The sequence below is a fragment of the Mesoplodon mirus genome, assembly GCF_964341445.2.
Source record: "Mesoplodon mirus genome assembly, chromosome: 7".
NCBI classification, from domain to species: domain Eukaryota; kingdom Metazoa; phylum Chordata; class Mammalia; order Artiodactyla; family Ziphiidae; genus Mesoplodon; species Mesoplodon mirus.
In genome coordinates, this window is record NC_138983.1 from 28,651,286 (window position 1) to 28,676,202 (window position 24,917).

General features: G+C 44.6%; 1 protein-coding gene across 2 annotated transcripts in view; it reads left to right on the plus strand.

The window, feature by feature from the left end:
* The window catches only part of MPPED2 (metallophosphoesterase domain containing 2), a 174,591-nt gene that overhangs the window by 134,851 nt on the left and 14,823 nt on the right, over nucleotides 1-24,917 (plus strand). The window lies entirely within an intron of this gene.

A 24,917-nucleotide genomic window follows, 5' to 3' on the forward strand; every position in this document is an offset into this window, starting at 1 on the left:
AAAACTCCATTAAAACATATGACATTAAACTCGTGGCTGTAAAACCTGGGTGCAGAACAGGATGCAAGGAAGTTCACATATATAGCTTATATTTTTCTGGGTCTGTTTCCCGGATGTTTTAGAAGCACCTGGGCGTGACCCTATTGCTCATCCTAGGAATCCAGGCTTCAGAGTCAGACCCAGCTGATGTCAAACCCCAGCTCCCCCATTTGCCCCCTGCTGGCCATTGCCAGCTTACGTCACCCCTTCAGACCTCAGATCTTCATCTGTAAAATGGGACCAATAACAGCATTTCAGTTATAAGATAGTTACGAGCATCCATGAGATATGTGCAAATTACTTTGCGTAACCTGAATTTTAAGAACAATCTAACACCTGTGGTTACTAATATAGTTTCAGTCGTTATATTTATTATTTATTCTGATTTAGACAAGGAGTGAGACTGTAGAGCTTCTTAAAGGCAGTGTCAAGGCTCTTTTGGTAACTGAATCCCTAGGTTCTAACAAGGGCTGGCAATATTATTAGATGCCCAATGCATATTTTGAAGTGAAGTAATGAATTCATATTCAAACACAGATTCATGGTATTCTGATTAATTTTATTTTCAGCTGAACTTAGGGACATACACTCATTCATTCATTCTGCAAACATTTATTGAGCACCTACTACGTGCCAGGCTCTGTGCTTGGCAATGGATATATATATTAGGCATAAAATAGACCACAGACCCTGCTGTGGTGACCTTAAAATCTAGTAGGGGAGACTAAAGAACAAGCAAGTAAACAGGTGAGTAAAACAAATATGTCCAGTTTTGAATTACAATAAGTGATAAGAAAGAAACATAGAAAGGGGGGGTTAAAAAATCGGGGGAATACATTCAAAAAACAAAAATCTTAACCCTTTGCATTTCTCCCTTGTTGATGAAAGTCGTCTAAAATGGTTTAGTCCATGTCCTAGTCATAGATCAGCTTGGACACATAGCAGTAGCCTCCATAAAGGCTGTTATAAGAATCAATGTGATAAAGCTGTAAACCTTTTGGGCATATCGTGATCCTCTACGGAGTCCAGGAAACCATCAGAAGCCTGGTCCCCTTCCCAGAGGTCGAGAATGGGGCTGCCCTGTGGGGGCCTGGCATCTGTGCCAGGTTTATGGAACTCTTCAGGTGCAACTGCTGTACCCTTAAGTCTCAGAGCCCTGCTCGTTCCGGGAGCTGTTGATTCCTTTGCTGGCTGACGCCTCTGAACACTGTGGCTGCTTCCTCAGCAACAGAGATGTTGCTGCAGAAAGAATAAGATGGGGTTCAGTGTGAGGGATGTGAAGACATTGTCTAGTTTTCTGATGGAAATCCTGTTATGAAAATGGTGCCCTTGTGGTGTGTCTCCTTCTCCCCCGCAAATGATGCTCATCCACCTCTGAAAATATACCCCCTCTGTAGTAAGTGGTGACAGAAGACAGGAACTCAAGCCAGAACTCCCCTCTGAAAATGCCCCTGAATGGGCTTCAAGTCTGTAAAAGCCCTGAAATTGTATGTTAATCCTGTGTCTTTGGTGTAAATGTGAATTCTCTCTTTTGAAGGTCTGTAGCTTTCATCACATTCTTAAGGGAGGCTGCTCTCCAAAATAAGCCCAGCAAGTAGGGGTGACCTCTCATGCATCTTGGCATCACAGCACCCAGCCCAGGACTAGTGCAGACCAGCCTGTGGAGAAATACTGGCTGAATGAAGTAAAGTTTCATTTCAAGTATATGTACAATGGAAGGTAACTCAGCCATAAAAAAGAATGAAATTCTGCCATTTGCAGCAATGTGGATGGACCTAGAGAATATTATGCTTAGTGAAATTCGTCAAAGACAAATACTGTATGATATCACTTCTATGTGGAATCTAAAAATACAAATGAATACATATGCAAAACAGAAACAGACTCACAGGTAGAGAAACAAACTTGTGGTTACTGAAGGTGCGAGGGAAGGGGGGAGGGACAAATCGTGGGTCTGGGATTAAGAGGTGCAAGCTACTATGTATAAAATAGATAAGCAACAGGAATACACTGTATAGCACAGGGAATTGTAGGCATTATCTTGCAATAATTTATAGTAAAGTATAATCTGAAAAAATGCTGAATCACTATTCTGTACACCTGAAACTAATATAATATTGTCAATCAACTATACTTCAATTAAAAAAAAAAGACTAATTTTCAAGCAAACCCTTTCAGCTCTCAGCAAAGGACAGAATCTGCCCGCTGTCTTTTCTCCCTGGCCCCTGCCTAACTGCACACCCCTCTTGGCTGTGCCACCCTCTTTGATATGCCCCTCTGAGCCAGGCTTCCTTTTTTTTTTTTTTTTTTTTTTTGCGGTACGTGGGCCTCTCACTGTTGTGGCCTCTCCTGTTGCCGAGCACAGGCTCTGGACGCGCAGGCTCAGCGGCCATGGCTCACGGGCCCAGCCGCTCCGTGGCATGTGGGATCTTCCCGGACCAGGGCACGAACCCGCGTCCCCTGCATCGGCAGGCGGACTCCCAACCACTGCGCCACCAGGGAAGCCCCAGGCTTCCTATTTATTAGCTATCAATATCCACCAAGGGCTGGCTCTTGTCAGTCTAATCTCGAGTTGCTGCTGCCGCTTGACACCCCGCACTTTATCAACCACACACTGCTTGGCTCCTATAACCACTGATCTCAGCGTTGCGAATAAACAGCAACACCGAGGCCATATTTTCTGGTCCCTGTCAGGCCTCCGCTTTCCTGGGTGAAATACAAGTCCTATTAACATGCTCCTCCTCATTGCCTCTGACAGTTTGAGTAATTAGGCCTCCTCTTTGGATGACCTCTGTACTAACACGACAAGGAGGTGAATATAAAATGAATAGTTTGCCCACATAATGGGCTACTGTGGGTTTGGGATTTTTATCAGATCAGTCAAAAGTTCCGAACTTGTTTGAGATTCCATGGCGAGCAGAGCTCAGGAGGATGGCTTCTGGTCCACTGGGCTGTCACTTAGAGATGGGACTTGATGCCATTTGCTCCAGGCCAGGGAGAACCCTACCTGACAAACAGCACCCTGTCTGCCGAGAATGACCCTTTGTTTACGCAGCCCAGGTCATAGAGTACAAATCTAATGTTCTTTAAATGCTATCAGGTAAAATGACCTTTTGTTTTCAACAGCTTTTCTCTACCTCTGTCTCTCCCTCCCTGCTGGAAAACACAGTATGTTAAGTTTGTTGCTGCTTTGCCTCACAGAATGCTAATGCAGGACCATTAGGGAAGAGAACTTGAGTTAAATGTCCACCGTTTCATCATCACTCGCTGTTTTCAGGGAAATCAGTAACTTGGACAGGAAAAGTCATTTTAGACTTAAACTGAGCATGGGGGTGCTCCAGCAGTCTTGGCAAATAAGTTGGCCTGCTTGTTTTCCATTACGGGAGGGCGGAGGGGGGTGGAGTCGAGGGATTCTCCTCGCTGCCTGTGCTGGGAAGCACTTCTTGAGCCAGGGAATGGCTTGTGAAGCCACTGACCAGATTGAAATGTAAGCGGGGCTCTCTAACTGCTTTGCTGAGCAGACTCTGTAGATGTTTTAAATCCTGCCTTCAAGGAAGAGTGGAACAGCCAGGGAGAGTACGGAGGCTGCAGGAGGGAAGCAAACAGGGACAAAGGTGCCAGGAGATGGAAAAGTGTCTGTTTCTTCTGCATACTTACACTGTTTTTTTCTTTCCTTTTCAGTGAGTTAATTTATTCTTTTTAAAGTCACAACTTGTAACAGCTAGCACTTTTAAAAACATGCTGTTCCATTACAATGTCTTCCAAAGAAAAATAGTTTAGTGATGCTGAGATCCGGCCAGTAAATACCTAGCACAGAGCTCAGTGCTTGCTAGGTGCTCAGTAAATGGTTGTCGGGTTGAACTGAATTGAATCTTTGCACAGGATGAATTTCTAGAGTGTGGGATGCTAGGAGCAGGGAGTAGGAGAGGGAACTTGCCAGTATTCTCTCTCTAGCATATTCCCTTTTCTGTACGCAGTTGGAATTCCCAGGGCCAGGGAGGAACTTGCCACCTTTATCCTTGACCTCAAAGCTATTCATTTTGTGGCAATCCAAATTTGGACTGGGTTAACAACAGCTCTTTGCAACCAGCTTAGTGAAATACTGGGTGGTCCCTGGAGAAATGATTGTACTAGTAGCAAGTGGGGTACTCAAGAAGGTGCATATCCTTCTACCATCATCTTAGAGATGAAAACATTGACACTAGGGAAGGGAGAAATTGCTGGATTAAAGGTTACATTAATTCAAGCAGATATTTGTACATCCATGTTCAGAGCAGCATTATTCACAATAACCAAAGGGGAGAGGCAACCCAAGTGTCCATCAACAGATGAATGGATAAACAAAATGTATGTACCTAAATGGAATATTATTCAGCCTTAAAAAGGAAGGACATTCTGACGCCTGCTACAACATAGATAAAACTTGAAAATATTATGCTAAGTGAAATAAGCCAGACACAAAAGGATGAAGATTCTATGATTCTGTTTAGATGAAGTACTTAGAGTAATCAAATTCATAGAAACAGAAAGTAGAATGGTGGTTGCCAGGGGTGGGGGGAGGGGGGAGGGGGAGTTACTTCCGGTTGGGGAAGGTAAAAATGTTCGTAAGATGGAAGGTGGTGAAGGTTGTACAACAATATGAATGTACTTAATGCCACCAAACTCTACTCTTATGACTGGTTAAAATGGTACATTTTATGTTAGGTATATTTTACCATAATAAAAAAAAAGTTTACATTAACTAGTGACAGATTGGACTGGAACTCAGGTCCCAGGTCCCCTGATTCCTAGTCCAGTAGTGGAAAGGAAAGATCTTTGCCTAGGGGTCAGAAAGTGTGAATGCTAGGTCCATGTATTAGTCAGAGGTCTTCTGACAGATCACGTCAGCCCTTTGAGACTTATTTCCTATCTATGATGTGCAAGGGTTGGACAGTATTCCCATTATGCCAGCCTTACACAGCCAGGTTACTTCCTCATCTACTGGTTCTCCTGTGGATATTTTAATGAGGCCAGCCTGTTTTTTGCTCTCTGTATTTTCTCTTTGTCACAGGTCATTCAGGCAATGACTGAACACCTAGACTAGGTGTTGTCAAGGGAAAAGAGTGGAAGAAAAAACAAAAGCTTTAAAGGGATTGTTCATCTCCCCCAAACTTAATTTCACAGTTCCCAAAGAGAAAAAAAAAAAAAAATTAATGCAGTTGCTGTCAAGAAATTGCTGTGTGTCCTGTTCTTTCATCCCAATGTGGGTGATCACTGACTCCCAGAAATCCTGACAAATACAGTCAGAGGACATGGTGAAATTTATTTAATTAAGGCAGTACAGGGGCTGGTTCCATGTCATACACAGTTATAGGGATTTAAGAACTTAATGTTGTCGTGAGTGCATCTGAGATTGTTTAATGTTTTGGTGCATTACTGAATAATTGAAGCATTTTTAGACTAGAATAAATAAACAAGTGGGAAAAATCAAAATAAAACCAAAAGCAAAAGTGGAATGGAGCAAGATTACAATAAATGTCTTTTTTAAAGTGAATTAATTTGTTTATTCTTGTTAAATCTTAACGTGTAACATTACTTGGCATCAAAGCAAATGTGCATTTTATGTCTTATGTCAGCCCTGAGGTGAGTTTATTTGGAATGCTTATTTTAAACAGATTTAGCCATCATGGAAGTTAGGTCATCTTGGAAAAATGTGTTCCGTCTTAAAAAAAAAAAAGAAAAAGAAAAAGAAAAGGATGACATTTTGTATGTTTGAGAGTAATTCAGAAACCACTATTAATTTCCAGTCTTGTTATGGACTACTTCTTCAAAACAGCAAGTGCGTTTGATATGTTTGAAGCACTTTGTGAGACAAGCAAAACAATTTGGATCAATTGAAAGTGACAGCCCTGCCCCAGCACGTGGCTTTATTTTCATTAGGTTAGAATGCAGGTGGAATGCAAATCATGCCTCTCATCAGTTGCCTCTCTCAATTTCATATGTTCTACCTTCCTGTGCTTTAAGGGCAAAGTTTTCACCTAACATTAGGATTCCATCCTGTTTGGTTTCTTTTTGACTTTCCCAGCCATTTGGTTTTGTTACTTGCTTTTCAACTCATTACCAAAAGCTTTAATCAATTTCCATTCCAAGTAAGTGCTTTTGCTTTAACTCTCACAAGATCTCAAGAAGACAAACAGGTTTATTTGGCTTTGAAAGGAGTGCTTCTTCCCGAAAATTTTGTGTCCCTTAGCAACTTGCATTCATCCATATATCAAATGTGGACTGAGAGCTGTACACGGTTCGGAGCACCTGGGTGGGAGGGAGAAACATAAGGTGGGCTCATCCCTGCTTAAGACGAGTTTTTTATTTAGTTAGGCAGTCTGCCTTCTGGTGAGAAATGTCACTGATTCGTAGTGTTTTCAAGCAGACAGAATTCCATCCAACTAGTTACTGGTCATTCTCTTGAGACAATAGATCCCTGAGGAGGGGTCTACTATTGATTAACCCCAACTGCATGCAAAGCGTGCCGTTCCACTCTCCCTTGTCACCTCTGGGAAACACTTGGCCTCTCTCTCGCCTGTCCCCTTTCACTCTGTCTCTCCTCCACCTTCTCTCTTTCCCTCCTACCTCTTGCCTCTTCTCCCTCCAACACTGCCCTCCCACAACGTGAAAGGAGCTCACTGAGACAAGACACCGACCCTGAAGTCAAGCAGACCCGAGTTTGACTACCACCCATGCCGCATGACCTTGGACAGGTTATTTAACTTTGCTCAACCTCAGATGCCTCAGGTGAAAGCAGAGATGGTACAAATACTGAGAAGTCGTTCTCATAAGCTCCATCATGTAAAGTAGTCTGCCTAGCGCCTGACAGAGGAAGCTCTCACTAGTGTTAACTGTTTTTACTGTCTTCTCATCGTAAATGCCGTTTCTGTTTTATGACTTTTTAAAATATATTATTTCCTGCTAGATCCCCAGCAGAGTGGATGGGGAAGCAGGTGTGGAGGACTGGCTTCAGGAATCTGTGTGTCTGTGAGCAAAGGGATGTATTAATATGGCATCTGAGGAGTTTCTCATGTGATGGATCCAAAGCAGATTAGAATCAAAGATTAATAATAATAACTATTTTTTTTTAAAAAAAAGCCCCATTGGATAGTCTGCTGAATTATCACCTTGCATGTGATGTTCTGGGACTCTCCCAGTGGAGGTGGTCATTTCAGTCTCTACACAGAGTGTAGAGTAACTTTTGTTGTGTGACTGAATGAGTGAAGTAATGAATGAATGCCAACACTTTTCACATTGTTTTTAAATATTTTCATATCTGTTTCCCTTATCAGACCATGAAATTGGTCGTATTCAGAGCAGTGTCTGTCTCTTCCCCTTTCCCTGCTGCCCCGACATAGTATGCAATCAGCCAGTGTTTCTTTGTTGCTTTTGTAGACTCTTCCTATCAGAGACAATTCTCCAAACGCTCACAACTTCATTCGACTAAGTTCGCACATCGTACGTCTTAATTAGTTGGACTCTGTTTCTTTTTTCTCTAAAACACCCCTGAAGTATTTCTGTCTCAAGGCTACTCTTTCTAGTTTTCTCCCCTTCCAGAGTCTCAGAATTTTCTTCTTAAGCTGCCGTGCTTGAGGGGTCTTCTCTGTGCTTCTTCAGATTCTTCCCACATCCTTCCACAGCTTCCCAACAATTCTTATATTTCTACTGAAACCAGGTTACCTTGACCATGTATGAACTGCTCCCTTCTCGCCATCTTGAAACAACTTATTCCACAGAGCCAGAGATCAACAAATGGAAATACTTGTTTAACGGTCTACTAGATGCCAGGCACTGGACTAGGCTGTGAAGATACAGTAGTAAACAGGATCTGCCTCATGGAACTTAAGTGTCTAGTAATGGAGCAATTCAAGAGTGATTGAATTGCACTCTGAATGTTGCAGAGTGCTAAGTTGGCAAAGGAGGGCAGCCTAGCCTAGCCCGAGGGAGGGTCTCTGAAGACTGCCGTGTTCCCATTGGGTCTCAGGAATGGGGAAACATGCAAAACAAAGAAAGGGAACAAAGAAAATACAGGCCGTGGTGCTGGAAAATCATGTGGGGACCAAAGCTTTAGAAATGTTTCCCACTTTCATAGTTGAGATTGAATTAAAAGACAAAGTGGGAGAGCAACATGAGACTGAACCACAGAATCACAGATGTGTTGCCAGGCTCCTGGAAGGAGGGGGCATTTTTTTTTTTTTTGGAGGCCTAATTAAGCTATTACCGCAAGATTAGAGTCGACTGTAAGTACTTCATACATTACAGATGTTTCTCAAAGTGATTGGTTTCATAGAGAGGGTGGTGGCAGATGTTTTACAAAACTATGATCTCTTACTTGTTCCACTTCTGATTCCCACATGGAACAGATGGTCTTGATTGTCTCATGGTCAACCCAGAAGTATGAAAGTCTAGGACGATTAGAAGGAGCATAAACTGCTACTTAAATCTTTTCTCAGCAGCATTAGAAAGCATGTGTTTCTAGTAATAACTCCTGGAACTATTTGGTCAGTAAAGGCTTCAGCTGTCATTAAAAGGGCATTTCCTTGGTTTTAACTTCTTTTAATTAATTAAAAAATATGTCATCTGGTTATGGGGAGGTAGGGGCCTTTCCTAGAAACAGGGAAACAGTATCTCTGAGGCCAAAAAAGCAGTATTTCCCAAAGAGTGTTCTGAAAAGCAGCAGTCCTGCTGGGTAGCTCCCAGGATGAGGAGGGAGAGGAGGGATTGATTTGCAGTGCTTCTCACTGTGTCCTCTCGGAGTGCATCGGTGCCACTGTGCGCTGATACCCTGAAGGCTCTAAGTCCTGCAGCAAAGAAACTTCTTTAGTTTCACTCCACTTTTCACAAATATGCTTGACTACAGCACCCTGTTTTTAACCCCAGACCTATTATCATTCCACAGAGCACACTTTGGAAAACGGGGCTGTAGTGGGGTCTCTTAACATCCTCTGGATGCATCCTTGCGATGAGTCCCAGCTGGCAGGACTCACAAGCGTGTGTCCTTCATACAGAAGTCAATGGCGAGGCTCAGCCACTGATGTGCTGGCAGCACCGACTCAGCCCTGGTTGTTTATCAAGTGAAATGAACGTGTCAGTAGAATGTAGTAGGAAAACATTTGGGCTTGGAGGCAGACAGTCAGGGCCTCGTCTTGGCCTGGCACTTACTAGCTTTGCTACCCTGGGTCAGGAACGTAACCCTATTGAGTTTTTCTTCTTTTATCTGGAAAATGCTGTAACGGTACCTGGTCTTCTGCCCTCTTAACCATCATTCACTCAGTGCTCTAGAGTCTAGAACAGGGGTAGGGAAACTTTTTCTGTTAAGGGCCATAGAGTAAAATATCTTAGACTTTGTGGACCATATGGGCTCTGCCATGACTACTCAACTCTGTCACTGCAGGGTGGAAGCCACCACAGACAATATGCAAAGGAATATGTATGGCTGTGTCCCAGCAAAACTCTATTTACAAAAACAGTCACCACGTGAGATTTAGCAATAGGCCATAGTTTGCTGACCCCTAGTCTAGGGTCTGTTGAGGGCTTTACATATATTGCCTGTAATTAACCCTGTGGGGTAATACAATTAATACCTTGATTTATACCTGAGGACAGGGAGGCATAGAGATGCTAAGTAACTTGCTTAAGTCAGTTAAGTAGTTGCTAAATAGGATTAAGAGCTACACTCTTGGGGGCTTCCCTGGTGGCACAGTGGTTGGGAGTCCGCCTGCTGAAGTAGTGGACACAGGTTCATGCCCCAGTCCGGGAAGATCCCACGTGCTGCGGAGCGGCTGGGCCCATGAGCCATCGCCGCTGAGCCTGCGCGTCCGGAGGCTGTGCTCCGCAGCGGGAGAGGCCACAACAGTGAGAGGCCCGTGTACCGCAAAAAAAAAAAAAAAGAGTTATGCTCTTACCTTCCATACTAAAATCCCCTCCTTATGACATCACAAAAACAGGTTCTAAATTACAAAGGTATATCCAAATAGGATGTAGTACTATCTGAGGAAATTCCCTTTTACTTGGCTGTAGGAAGCAGTTCAGGAGGGAAAGCGTGTATTATATAACAAGCTTACCATTTCCTCTTATCCTCTCTACTCCTACTTCTATACTATGTCCTAGGGCCCCACCTATTCACCTCTTCTCCTTCAGCAGTGACTGGGATTTCTAAGGCAGCACGGTTGAAAGAGATCGCCTTTTTCTGGAAGTTACCAAAATCCACCAGCAGTCTATTGAATGTAACAGTGACACTGCAAATGTGCCCGAAACGTCAAACATCAAAGTATTGGGATGCTGCAGACTTGGATTTACAATAGGAGCCTAGAGTTGCAGCAAATGCAGACTATTTCTTAATAAAAAATAACCCCGTGTACATTCATTTATATTTTTCTTCCTAAGTGGAGTAAAACTAGCCCTAGGGTCAAGTTTGAAATTATTTTCATAATTTTGGGTAATTAAGACACTTCCCAGATCTCATTAGCAAAAGCCCCAAATAGAATAATTGCCATATAATTAGTGATTGGTAAACCTTTAGAGGTTTAGAGAGGTTGTTCTTCTCTGAATCTGGAAGTACAAGGGCCTAACCTGAGTTTATCTGTGCCTGGGATGTCTCAGAACCAGACAGTGTTCCTTTCTGCATTTATTTGTTTTAGTCCTCTTGACTTGTTCTACCAAACCCCTTATCCTTCTATGATTCCTTGGACACATTTTGTCATTTTTTTACTGAAATCTTTCTCTCTTGCTGGAGTTCTGTTCCTTAACAACTGGTTAGTGTGTTCCTTCTTTCTGTCTAACACGGGTCAGAATGCTACAGGATTACAGGAAGGGGGAGATGCTGTCTCTGCCCTCAGGGAGCTTCCAGCCTGGGTAAGGAGATAGGACTGCATGGTAACAGCTCAAGAAAGACAGGATGACAGATCATTCCACCAAGGCTGCTGTGCTCTGAGGTTTAGAGGTGGAGCATCCTACTTTTCTCTAGCGTTCTAGATGCTTCTCAGGGTTGCCCTGGTTATGGCTGTTGATCTCACACTAACTCTTAACTGGCAGTGCAGGTTGGACACAGATGAACACTGTTTTATACCTGGAGAAGCTGAAGCACAAGGGAAAACAGTAATTGCTCCAAAGTCACACCGTTATCTATGGGTTGAGGAAAAACAAAAAACAAAAACTAGTCTCCTGCCCTCTGGCCGCACCTGTTTCTTCTGGGATGCAGGGCACACGTTTCCTAGCGTCTCACCCCTTTATCTTGTCAGGAGGAAGAGCGTGAACTTTGAAGTCGGGCAGGTCTGCATCCAAATCCCAGCTCAGCCGCTTGGTTGTGACTAGTCGGTCAGTGACTTAAACTTTCTACATAGATATCTTGAGACTATCATTCCTACCTTGCAGAACTCTTAGAAGGATTAAAGAGAGGACAAATGTAGAAAGCACCTAATAGATGCTTAATAAAAGGAAGCTGCTATATTTATCCTCCAACTAGAGTTCATCACTCCACACATAACTTGCACCACTTACTTCTTCCCAAGCCTGTCTCCTTTACCAGACCATGAATTCCTTAAGAATAAGAACCATTTCTTGGCCATCTGTGACACACAGCAGGGCTCAATACATTTTATTCATTTAACAAACACCTAACACTTAATGTGTGTCGGGCACCATTCTGTTTTACATATTTGAACTAAGCTTCCTAATAATCCCTAATAATAGGTAGAAAAACTATTATTTCAATTTTACAGATGAAGAAACTGAGGCACGAGCAGGTGTGCCAGAGTTCACCCAGCTAACAAGTGGTGGAACAAAGATTCAAACCCAGTTGTGTGGCTCCAGAGTCTGTGCTCTCCCCCATCGTGTGCTGCTGTCAGATGGACTGGGTGGCCAGGCCTGTCAGATCTGCCACATTCCTGTTCCTTGACCCCAGAGGCCCATTTTGTTAACAAGTCAGAGACTCTCTCATGAGGTCAGATTCCCTCAAACTGCCTCCCTCTTACTGCCCTTGATCACTTGATTTTGATCTCTTGATCTTGAAGTCGCAAGTAAAGATGACAGCTAGGGCTTCCCTGGTGGCGCAGTGGTTGAGAGTCTGCCTGCCGATGCAGGGGACACGGGTTCGTGCCCCGGTCCGGGAAGATCCCACATGCCGTGGAGCGGCTGGGCCCGTGAGCCATGGCCACTGAGCCTGAGCATCCGGAGCCTGTGCTCCGCAATGGGAGAGGCCACAGCGGTGAGAGGCCCGCGTACCACACACACACACACACACACACACACACACAGATGACAGCTGAACCGCAGGCCTGAATTTCAGTGGAAAATCTGGAGGTGTTTTGAATAGAGGGAGATTCTCATAAGCCAGCTGGGTCGAGGAAGGCTGGAGACTGGACTGGGTCTAGAATTCAAGTGAGTGTTGATCTGGAAGAGCCCCAGATCATGTAGCCTAGATAACAAGGCAGGTTCTCATTCTTTTGCAAGGAAAGGACTTCCTTAGAAACAGGGCAGTCCCCTCCAAGCACCCTCGGAAAGGACTGCTCCATTCTAGGGCTGGAATATGATGGAGAAGAGAGAATTTTTCAGATCTCGCTTAAGAGAAAGTGGCAAAAAACGATTCCATCTTTTGGTTCCCAATGGAGCTTCCGTCTCAGGTAAGGTGTGCAATCATTTGCAAAGGTTTGTGATCAGTTTAACAGAATCATAGAAAAGCTTGAATGAACAGGGAGAGGAACATATTAAAGCAAACATAAGGTAGTAAAGACAAGATTGATCATGAGTTGCGGGTAGGTAACTCAGTGTCTAGGCCTGGTTTTTTATTGCATCCCTGCGTTGTGAACCCAGCAACTCTGAGGTAGGCCTGGTGATGACAGTATCCATTAAAGTTAATTTCCTGATAGAGGCCACTTAAATCTGATTGTTGTTTTAATTTCCTCCAGCTTAAATAGAGGAAGTTCTCTGCACCTCCCACAGCCAGCCCAGGCGGTCTCAGAAAGCTGATATCCATCATGGCCTTGACCATCCAGAGATGACTGTCATGGCCACTCTCTCTAGGCAGAAGGTGACCTCTTTATTTATCGCTGGAACCTAGATGTTGCCTGATTGGGGAAATATAGACACTCACCTTAAAAGGCTAAAGGTACATTGACTTCTTAAGTGAGACATCTCTTTCTGTTACTCAGCATAGGTCCAAATCCATATAGATCTTTTTTTTTTTTGCGGTACGCGGGCCTCTCACTGTTGTGGCCTCTCCCATTGTGGAGCACAGGCTCCGGACGCACAGGCTCAGTGGCCATGGCTCACAGGCCCAGCCGCTCTGCGGCATGTGGGATCTTCCCGGACCGGGGCATGAACCCGTGTCCCCTGCAGCGGCAGGCAGACTCTCAACCACTGCGCCACCAGGGAAGCCCCATATAGATCTTAATGGGTAAAAGCTGGTCCCTAGTAGCATGCAGAATAACTATTGAGGTAAGAACCAGGATTTCCGAACTATATATCCTCATTTTGTTGTTGGAAGAATGAATACAAATACAGACTAAAACATCAAAGCAGGAGAGAAAAATCTCCCGATAATACTAGCAAACACAAGGTTTTTGAAATACCAGGCCCTGTTGGAAGTATTTTACCTACAGGAATCTTGTGAGGTCGGTTCTTGTTGGTATCTGCATTTTTACAAGTGAGGAAGCTGATGTTGAGAGAGTTGAAAGAAGCCAACAGCCAGGATTTGGATGAAGGAGGCCCTGCCACAGAAGCCAGCTCTTTTCCACAATACCAGTAGGTCTCAGAACCCACAGAACAAGCAGCAGCCCCTGGGACCTTGTTGGAAAATGCACATTCTCAGGACCCACCCTAGACTCCTGCTAAACCTTGAAATGGGCCTTTCAGGCGATTCTGATGCACCCTAAAGTTTGAAAACCACTGCACTACATCATGCTCCCTCTCCAGTCTTTTTTCTTGCATTCCATAAATAATTCTCAAGTATCTAATAAGGGGCAGGCACTGTTGGAAATACAGCAAAGACAGAAATGCCTCCCCTCATAGAGCTGACAGCTTAAGAGAGTGAGACAGACACAAAAGAAAATTAAGTAATTGATACACCAAGCTCTGTGCTCTCAGGTTGGCAGATTACATTGTCAGACGGTGAAAAAAATGGTATGCTGAACCTCAGCCCTCTACCCACTGATGGGCAGATGAAGGAACGGCTGCATACAAGGGTTTAGCAGCTGTGACCTCAGGTGACACAACTGTTTATCATTCAGAGGCAGGTTTAAAACCCAGGTCTCTTGGTCCCTGCCTGGAGTGTTTTGCTCCAGTGCTAGTCTGGACATGCTTTCCTGAGCTCCCCTGTCCTGTTATCTTGTCAGGAGAAAAACATGAAGTTTATAGACAGGCTGACTTGAGACCAAATCCCTTCTCTGCCATCTACAGATTGATCCCACGTGGATTAACATGGGGACTTTGACAGTTGTTGGTAAAGACAAAGCTGGAAATTCAAACCCCTGGTTACTTCTAGCTCACAAAACCCAGAGAAACTCCAGTCTAGGGAAGAGAAAGGAATGATGTGCAGGCAGGCTGTGCTGGCCAGCTGGGCGTCACTGCTCCTGGGCTTGCAAACTTCCTGTCCTTCACCGTTGTGGTGGTTTGGGGGAAATACGTTTTCCCCCTTTCTCCCTGTGGTGTGCTTAGCCAGCATCCTCTAAAGCAGCCCAAATGTGTGTATACTAGGTATTCTTCCAAATGTAGAGCCACTGTGATTGACTGTCACTGCCACGACTGGCTCAAAGCTTTTTGTTTTAGGGAAAGTGAGCAAAGCTCTAATGCTTGGAAATTTCCACTTGTTGAAAAAATCAGACAGTGCCACATTTGACACTGTTCATTAAAAGGCTTTGAGAAGAAAGGATTTGACTAGTCAGAGGCTGGGGCCATTTCTCACAGGAGATGGTGTGTCCCTGGAGAGGAAAGGTGACCTGAGAAGAGTGGGGGGATACCAGTTCTGGTTCCCTCATCCTCTAAGACACTGGCCCCAACAGGGAAGTACACAGAAGTGTGTTCTTTGCAGAATTACTAACTCAGAAAGCCTACAAGCAAGAGCTCCTTAGGAACTCACACGGAGGCTCTGCTAATTCTGATTTAACTCGTGGTTGTGACATGCTCTGCTGGCTCCAGAGGAACCGGAGCAGCAGATTTGAAGGAGAGATGCAAATGCTGAAACTGTGGGCTCTGGAGGGAGAGTCGGGATCCTGACTTTACCAGTCAGATGTGTGACCCTGTGGAGTGATTTAAACACTGTAGACCTCGCCTCATCTGATCCTCTGTAAAACAGAAAAAGTAGCAGTTGTATCTCATAGGGTTGTTGTGAGGCTACAAAGAGGCAGTGTAGTGAAAGCACCTGGCAGATGACTGTCTTATTGTTTTGGTACTGGAGTAACAACAATCACATCGAATTGTAACTCTTCTTTTTTTTAATAAATGTATTTATTTATTTATTTTTTTATTTTTTTGGCTGCATTGGGTCTTTGTTGCTGTGCGTGGGCTTTCTCTAGTTGTGGTGAGCGGGGGCTACTCTTCGTTGTGGTCCGTGGTCTTCTCATTGCGGTGGCTTCTCTTGTTACAGAGCACGAGTTCTAGGCACGCGGGCTTCAGTAGTTGTGGCACGCGGGCTCAGTAGTTGTGGCTTGTGGGCTCTAGAGCATAGGCTCAGCAGTTGTGGCGCATGGGCTTAGTTGCTCCGCGGCATGTGGGATCTTCCTGGACCAGGGATCGAACCCGTGTCCCCTGCAATGGCAGGCGGATTCTTAACCCCTGCTCCACCAGAGCTTCCTATGTGTCAGGCACTGATCCAAGCACTGAGTCGGTATTTATTTAAACATCCTTAGTACCACTGAGGTAGATGGTGTTATCTCATACACTCTGACAACCAGCAAGATTCTTAAAGTTTTGTATTTAAGCAGAACCAAAAATATGCCTGTGCTTGTCATATTCTGAAAAAAGTGATTTCAATTTTGAAAATCTCAACATCTTTAAGGAAAATTATTTCTCCAGAATGATAAATCAGGATGGTCTATGGATTTAGGTGTTCCCAGCATAGAACCCCGCCCCTTGGGGATAAACACACACCTGCTTGGGAAGTGCAGCTCTGCCTTCCTTTTTCATCTCTCCTCTGCTATTCAGGGGCCATCATAGCTGAGCTGGTGATGTTGAAGGGGGCAGGTGAGGAAGGGAGAAGCCCCATGACCTTGTCTCTTCCCCCTTCCCCTGTAGCAGGAACTCGGGGCCCCAAAGGAATCTCCATCTCCTCCCTCCCACCGCCTGCCAATTCCAGGTCTCCATTTTCCTCTTCAGCTCCCCAGCAGTGCAGTGCCAGTATGGTAGGCAGACTAAGGGCCCCCCAAAGATGTCCCCATCCTAATCCCCAAAACTTGTGAATGTCACCTTACAATAGCAAAATTGATTTTGTAGATGTGATTATATCAAGGACAGTGAGCTGGGGAGATTATCCTGGATTATCTTGGTGGGCTCAGTATCATCACAAGGGTCTTTACCAGAGAGAAGCAGGAAGGTCAGACTGGGAGAAGATGTGACTTCAAAAGCAGAGGTCGGAGTGATACAGGGCCAGGAACCAAAGAATGCAGGTGGCCTCTAGAAGCGAGAAAAGGCCAAGAAATGGATTTTCCCCTAGAGCGTCCAGAAAAAGCCAGCCATGCCAATACCTTGATTTTAGTCAGATGAGAATGATTTTGGACTTCTGACTTCCAGAACTGTGAGATAAATGTGTGTTGTTATAAGTTTGCAGTAATCTGTTATAGCAGCAGTAGGAAACTAATACACCAGGATAAAGTAAACCTGATTTTCTCTGAAGCATGGATCTCTTTTGTGAATACAGACCCATTGTTAGACTTTGTCTGTCTCTGTTGCAAAAGAGGGAAACTTGTAACCCTTAGAAGATTTCCAAGTCCAGCTTTTTAAAGACTCATGGGCTGGGACTAATGTAGGTGAGGAACTAATATAAGAAAGGAAAGGGGTGACGGGCCAACTGAGGCAGCCTGGACCTGCCCCTTGGACAGTGTTTCGAAAAAGGACTTTCAAGGAGATTGGTTTCCAGGGTTGATTTGACATGGTCATTAAACACGGGTCTCTGTGTGACTTTGGGAGTCTGTCACCTCTCTTTGCCTCAGTTTCCACATCCATAAAATAAGGTTAATCTTAGCCTCCACCTCAAAGGGTTGGATGTGTGGGCATTAAGTGAGTTCATGCATGTGAAGTGCTTAGAACAGTACCTTCTTCCCACATCGTAAGCTTTAAATAAATGTTAGCTATTATTAATAGGCATCATAGAAAAAAGTGGGACAGGATTCATAGGGGCCTGATATGTTTGGAACATGTTCGGTTACATAAACATTTCTCTCCTGCTTGGTTTCTCGGAGCTATTGTGGCAGCGTTCACGTTACAGCCCCAAAGTGGAGGGGGTAAGCGGTAGCATTTCTCAAACCTACTTAACCCTAAACCCTCTGTGATCCAGAACACTCCCAGTGAATCAGCTCTATTGGACATAGTATGGGAAATACTGCCCTGGAAAGTTACACCAGGAAACCTCAGTTCACTTCTGTCTAACTCATAGTCTCTGCCCCTGGCCCCAGAGCCACCACTGAACTGGGGACTGGGGAGCCCCCATCCCACCAGGGCAAGGACAGATGAATCCCTAGCATCCAGAGCTGAAAAGTAGGCTTTTTGCCAAGTTCACGTTGTTCTAAGCAGTGAGGGAGCTCTTAGCATTGTCTGTGTCATTGTCTGTTAGTCATGAGTTAGCTTGGCTCCCGGGGTCTTGCCTGGGAACGTGGTGTTGTTTCCACAGCACAACACTTAAGTTCCAACCAGCCTACCTAGAAACAGTCTAGAGCACAGTCAGTTCACAATTTGGGGACCAGTGGGTTCAGCTTCAAAGTAACGCTGTCTAGATGTGAGCAGATAACCTAGAATTTATATATCGAAATCTTTATCGTACTCTTCAAAGTGAGCAATTTTCAAAGAGGACGTGTGTGAGTACTGTATAGGATGGAAGTATAACATTCAGTTGTATTCATTCCGGGGCAGGTGTTTAAAACAAAACAAAACACTCCTGTGTCTGAAAATAAAAACCACTTTGGTGTCATTACTTTACATAGGCACACCTTGTATAAACATAGGAAATCTAATTTCTGAGGAATTTCGTTTCAAGAAATCAGGGCTGGCTCACATAAAGATGCCTTTCAAAATAGAAATATAACACATTTAGTTAAGCTCAGGCTTTTGTGTTTTGTTTTATTTTGTTTTGAAAGCTATAAAGAAGTAAACTGTAACCCTCTTTATTTTTAGCAGACACCTCTAGAAAACCTTGAACAATGTTCTATTTATAAAACAAAGTCTGGTGATTTTTTTTTGTTTTTTGTTGTTGTTGTTGTGGTACGCGGGCCTCTCACTGTTGTGGCCTCTCCCGTTGCGGAGCCCAGGCTCCGGACACGCAGGCTCAGCGGCCATGGCTCACGGGCCCAGCCGCTCTGCGGCATGTGGGATCCTCTCAGACCGGGGCATGAACCCGTGTCCCCTGCATCGGCAGGTGGACTCTCAACCACTGCGCCACCAGGGAAGCCCCCAATCCAGTATTTTTAAATGGCCTTTGTTTTTTAAAAAACCCAAACCTTAATCTATCTTGCCCTACTCTAACCTCCAGAAACACTTATTATCTGGATCACTCCCTTAGGTACTTATTCTAAACTCTTCTTGCTTTTCTCATTATTATGAATATTCTTTGACATCTGTCATGTACCAGGCACAGTGCTAGATCTCAGGGTCCCCAATATAAATAGGACATGGCTTACAATCCATTGGGGAACGTAGGCATATTCATAGCACAACTTTGACTCACAGGCTTGTTGGAATGAGGTAGGAAATAAGTTCAACACACACACGTACACACACAAGCCAGGAATAACTCATAATATGAGAAATTCCACAAATGATGATTAAAGAAAGTGCTGAGGGGATCAGGGAAAGCTTCTTAGGGAAAATAACGAGCCTTAAGGGCTCAGTAGAATTTTAATGGGCCGAGATGGGGAGAACAGTTTTGCTGGTGACTATCTCGTTATCCCTACCAGATGGCAGGTTGGGATGGTCTTGCATTGTATTTAGATCCCTGGAGGCCTTGCCAGAGCCTTGCAGTGGAAGGTGCTCCATAACATTTGCTGAGCCCAATTAATAATACATGGTTGGCTGGCACACAGCGACAGATACACCAGGGTCTGTCTGCTCGCTTTAACCTCTGAATTGAAGGGGCAGCTTAAACTCTCACTCATTCCTCTGATTGTGTGTCCTGCCAGTTCGCAGCCACAGTTTCCTCACTTTACTAAATCGGTCTGGACTGAAACTCGTCGTTTAGAGCCAAAATGGTAGATAAATGGAGGCCAGCACTTTAACATACATCTGACCTACTTGTCACTTATTCTGGCCCCTCTGAGATTTTCAAACAGCACAAGCAGGCAACACAGACAGCAGTGATATGGGAATTCGAAGGCACTTCATCAGAAGGCACTTTTTGTATAGCTGCAAACTCGTTTATGAAGGCATTTGGGTGACAAGCTTGCAAGTTTCATCAAAATCGTTATCCCCCTTGCACAGTAAAGGAAACAGGAGATCAGAGACGTTACTTGCTCAAGGTTTTGTAGCAAGTAAGTTGGAAGAGCCTAGACTAGCACCCAGGTCTTCTAACGCCAAGTCAGTGCCTTCCGGTTCCTTATCCGAGGCTGGTCCACCTGTATCCAGATGCTGCCACTCATTGCTTTGCGATAGATCCGCTCAGTTCTTTGGTATCTACATTGTAAATCTGAGAAAGGGAGAGAGAAGTACACTTTGTGAGGGTACGAAGAAGATAAATTAGGGAACAAACACCTAAGGATAGGTGATATTAATATTTATAATGATATTAACATTCATAATGATGAAACAAGAGCTAACATTGGATTCTTTTTTTTTTTTAAAATAAATTTATTTATTTATTTTTGGCTGCATCGGGTCTTCGTTGCTGTGCGCAGGCTTTCTCTAGTTGCGGCAAGCGGGGGCTACTCTTCGTTGCGGTGCGCGGGCTTCTCATTGCCGTGACTTCTCTTGTGGAGCATGGGCTCTAGGCGCACGGGCTTCAGTAGTTGTGGCTCACAGGCTGTAGAGCACAGGCTCAGTAGTCACGGGCTTAGTTGCTCCATGGCATGTGGGATCTTCCCGGACCAGATATCAAACCCGTGTCCGCTGCATTGGCAGGCGGATTCTTAACTACTGCGCCACCAGGGAAGTCCCACATTGAATTCTTAATATAGGGCAAACACTCTGGGAAATGCATTACATACATGATCACAGTCAGTCGTCACAATAAACCTGTGTGGGTGGTCCTATTATCTCCACTGAATAGATGAGAAAACTGAGATCAGATGGATGAACTTGCCCAAGGTCACATTGCTGAGTGGAAAATAGTCAGAATTTGAACCTAGACCTGTCTAACTTTTAACCATTCATTTGAAGTCACTGGAGTACAGAATTATGTCCATGCCACCTCAGCTGTAGGTGACCTTGTGCAAGTTACTAAAATTCCTATTTCTGTATACCGTTTTCTCTATAATTAATACCCTGCCCACCACTTGGGGGTAATTGTGAACTAATAAATGTGAAAATGATTTGTAATGAGTAAAGTACTATGCAGCTATATAATGTTATCTACAGTGAAACGGAAATCCCTCAGTAAGATGAACCACCCCCAGCAGACTGGTGCCTGGCACGTAGCAGATGCTCAGGAAATGTGTATTGAATTACTTGAATGAATAAAAGACTCTGCTGCTCAGGACGACTTTCTGTCCCCACAAATGGTAATGAGGAGGGGAGAGATGGAAGGCAAGCTTCCTGAGCTCAAGTCCCCCAAATCCACCAGTTTCTTCACCCGCTGGAAGAAACTGCTTTGCAGTCTAAGTAGATAACGAATCCTCCAAATTTCTCCATCCCTGCTCAAGTTGCATTTGACTGCATGGAGATTTTTACACTGGATAAATTTTTTCCAAATTATAGGTGGTCAGTATAGAAAAAGTAGAGAATAATAGACAAATAGAAAGAAGGGGAAAAAATCACTCCTGGTTCTCCTCCCACCCCTGAGGTAACCATTTAGCAGCTTGATCGCTTTCTTTTCTCTAAGCATTTTTTACATCCTTGCGTTCATACTGGTCTGCGCTTTGGCTTTTCCACTAACCATCATGGAACCATCACATTTCCTCATGAAGTTACAAACTCTTCATGAACACTCACTCTTAGTCAGTTCAACTGACAAATACTTAAGCATCCGCTCTGTGCCAGGTGCTAGGGACACGGTGGTGAACCAAGCCAAAGTCATTGATCTTCCAGTCTTCCTTGTTACGTTTAATGACTAGCTGCCTAGTATTTTATGGTCCACTTATCACTTATTCTCTTTGGGTCTATTTTTTCAGGAGCAGGCTTTCTTACCATTGCAGTCCTCCCCCTGGTCCCCCCAAATATGAAATTGTATAAAAAGAAACCAGCATTAGCAAAATAAATGTGTGACAACACATGCTCAACACAGGCACATTCTAAACTAAACTAAACATAATAAAATATTGTATTAGCCCCTATTTGGGGGCAGAGATTTTATCAGTCCATCCCTGCTGTTACATCAATTCTTAAGAGTTCACTGGGTAACAAGACCAAATCCAGCTAATCCTGAACCCACCTTTCCTCTTTTTCTTACTCTTTTGGGAAATCTAAGTTAGAAAAATACTGTTTTCTGGCTAGGTTTCTGTGACATGTCTACAGGGTAGGGGTGGAGGCAGGTGCTCTCTGCTGAATTTGCTGAGTACCTGGCAATCTTCCCGCCTCCTTCCCTGTCCTGTTTGTCCCCTGCTTTAGAGCCAGCCAGGCATGTGACGCACGCTGCCCTCTCAGGCTTATTTTCTAGTAGGATGTGGTTCTGTGTTTCATGGTCCTGGTGTTGGCTGCAGAGCTTTCTTAAGGAGTGTGCAGGAGGAAGTGGAAGGAGACCTTCCCCCCACAGAGTCCTGCCAGCTGTGCCCCAGGTCACCTCCTATCCAGTCTGCACTTGGAATTGCTGGGTTCATTCTCAGATCATTTTGACATTCCCCAAGCTCTTTGGAAATTAGGTTATTTTGGAATGAAGCCCGGCATTTAAAGACTTCTGTCCAGGGCAACTTTACCTATGAAATGGTGAGCTGTGGGTTTATCCTGGAAACTGTATTCAAGTTTGTATTCCTAGCAACGACCTTGCTAGAATCCGGCTCATAACAGGCATCCAGGTCATGTCTGTGGAATGATTAAATGCCCCAGAAGGACCATATTGATCCCATCCTCTGAGCTTTCAACCCAGTACCTGTGTACCTCCTGAAGGAAGGGACTCAGACTCATCATCCATGATGCCTTATGGCCAAGCTTAGTGCCTGGCATATCCTAGACTTACAGAAACCTTAGATGAAAAAAAAGTGAATGTTGTATACCCATACAGTGGAATATTTTTCAGCCACACAAAGGAATGAATTTCTGATACATGCTACAACATGGATGAATCTTGAACATATTATGCTAAGCAAAATAAGCCAGACCCAAAAGAACAAATATGGTAAGATTCCACTTACATGGGGTACCTGGAGGGGTCATATTTATGGAGACAGAAAACAGAATGGTGGTTGCCAGGGGCTGAGGGGAGGGAGAGATGGGGAGCTATTGTCAATGGGTACAGAGTTTCTATCAGGGATGTGAAAAAGTTCAGGAGATGGATAGTGGTGATGGTTGTACAACATTGTGCAGTACTTAATGCCACTGAATTATACACTTAAAATGGTTAAAATATTAAATTTTGTTATATATGTTTTACCACAATAAATGTTAGTGGAAAAAAAGATGATTGCTGCTTTTCTTTTTTCTACTCCTCTCCACCCATTGAGCCTTCTTTTCCTTCCAGACTTGGCCCTGATGTCCCTCTTTGAGGAATTCTCCCTGCTGGGGATTAGATATCAATCAACGCAGGTTCCATTGAGGGCTGCTCAGATCAAGGCCCATCGTGGTCAGGGTACCCTGGTACTTGGTCCTCTGATTTCCTTGGCCACAAAACAAAGAGCCATTTCTGGAAGCACCAGGGCATAACCCCAAGTCCACTTCACCTGCCCACCAAGACAGAAGTCCTGCCGTGGTCTTTCCTCTCCCCTGTCAGGCTCTTTGCATGATGGATGGGAATAATCTCCCTCACAACCCTATGGGAAGGAAATCTATTGGAAATCTTTCTCTTCATGCTGTGAACTTGTTTATAAGATTAAAGGCAGGTATGCTTGGGAGGACCAGGCAAATGCTGTAACATTATTTTTAATAATTCAGGGCACACCAAGTTCAAAAACAGGTCAGGGTGGTTTTTTTTTTTTTTTCCTTGGCTCCTAAAGCAAACTCTGCTTATGCCATCTCCTTTCCAGCAAGAGAGGAAAATGGGTAACAGGCTTAATTCTGACACTTGCTCCTTATTTGTTACAAAAAGGGGACACCGTCGGCGTGTTTGTCAAGACAGCAGTGTGTGCTGCCTTGGTTTACGAAACCCCTATTTGTAGCTCATGGGCCTCAGGTGACTACCTTGGGTATGATTTGTTCCTATCCTGTCTATGGCAGCAGACCATATTATTCAACCAGGCCTTCCCTTTATCAAAATAAGATTTCTTGGGGGCTTCCCTGGTGGCGCAGTGGTTAAGAATCCGCCTGCCAATGCAGCCCTGGTCTGGGAGGATCCCACATGCCACGGAGCAGCTGAGCCCGTGCGCCACAACTACTGAGCCTGTGCTCTGGAGCCCGTGAGTCACAGCTGCTGAGCCCGCGTGCCACAACTACTGAAGCATACATGCCTAGAGCCCGTGCTCCGCAACGGGAGAAGCCACCGCGTTGAGAAGCCCACGCACAGCAACGAAGACCCAACACGGCCTAAAATAAATAAATTAAAAAAAAAAAAAACAGGATCTCTTTTCATCCCAAGGACCTTATAACAAAAGACCAAGCTACAAAGCCATAGTGAAGTGATGGGACTAGACAGCTGGTGTGAGAGAAGCCGGCACTGCCCTTTGGAGGCAGCTGAGTCCTGGTTTGGGTGAGGCAGGCTTCCCAGGCAGCTGCCCAGAGGTGTCAATCTTGCCCTGAAGTTAAGCTTTGCATCTCTCTCCTAGTGATGTCAATTACCATGTGCGTGTCTTTGCTGCACAAGATGTGACGTTCTTCCGTGGGCTAATGCAAGACAGCCTTTTAATTGCACGGAAGAGTAACTTCCAGGCTGCCGAGTGGAGGGACTTGGGGAGGGAGAAGGCTGGCTTCTTAAACAAACTCCACTCCAGAGCTATGGAGAGAAAGGGAAGCAAGCAGGGGAGCGGGGCAGGTGTCTGCCTTTCATCTGGATATTCAGGATGACACATCTGGTGCCAGGGAAACTGCTATTTCTAACTGATGGGAAGCTTTGCAGTCAAGGGAGGGCTGAGCTGTCAGGTGAGCCAGAGATCAAGAATTATCATGACAGCTTCATGGCATGTGAAAGGCGCTGTGAAGTGCAGTGTGATTTTAACCAGCAGTGGTTAAATTAGCTTCCCTTGGACCTGGTGTGATGTGTAGTCGGAGAGGGGCCGATGGTGGCTGGGAGTGCCGGGCGTGCAAGAGGTTGTAATTCTGAAGCACCACCATTTAGAAAAGAAAGGGATTGTGGAAACTGGCTCCTGGTTTCTGAATTTTTTTTCCCAGAGGTGCCAGGCGGTGGTGATGGCTTTAATTAGTAGTGTGTCGATTCCTCCAGTGAACCTCTCTGAGCCCCTATTATACATATTCCAAGGACCCAA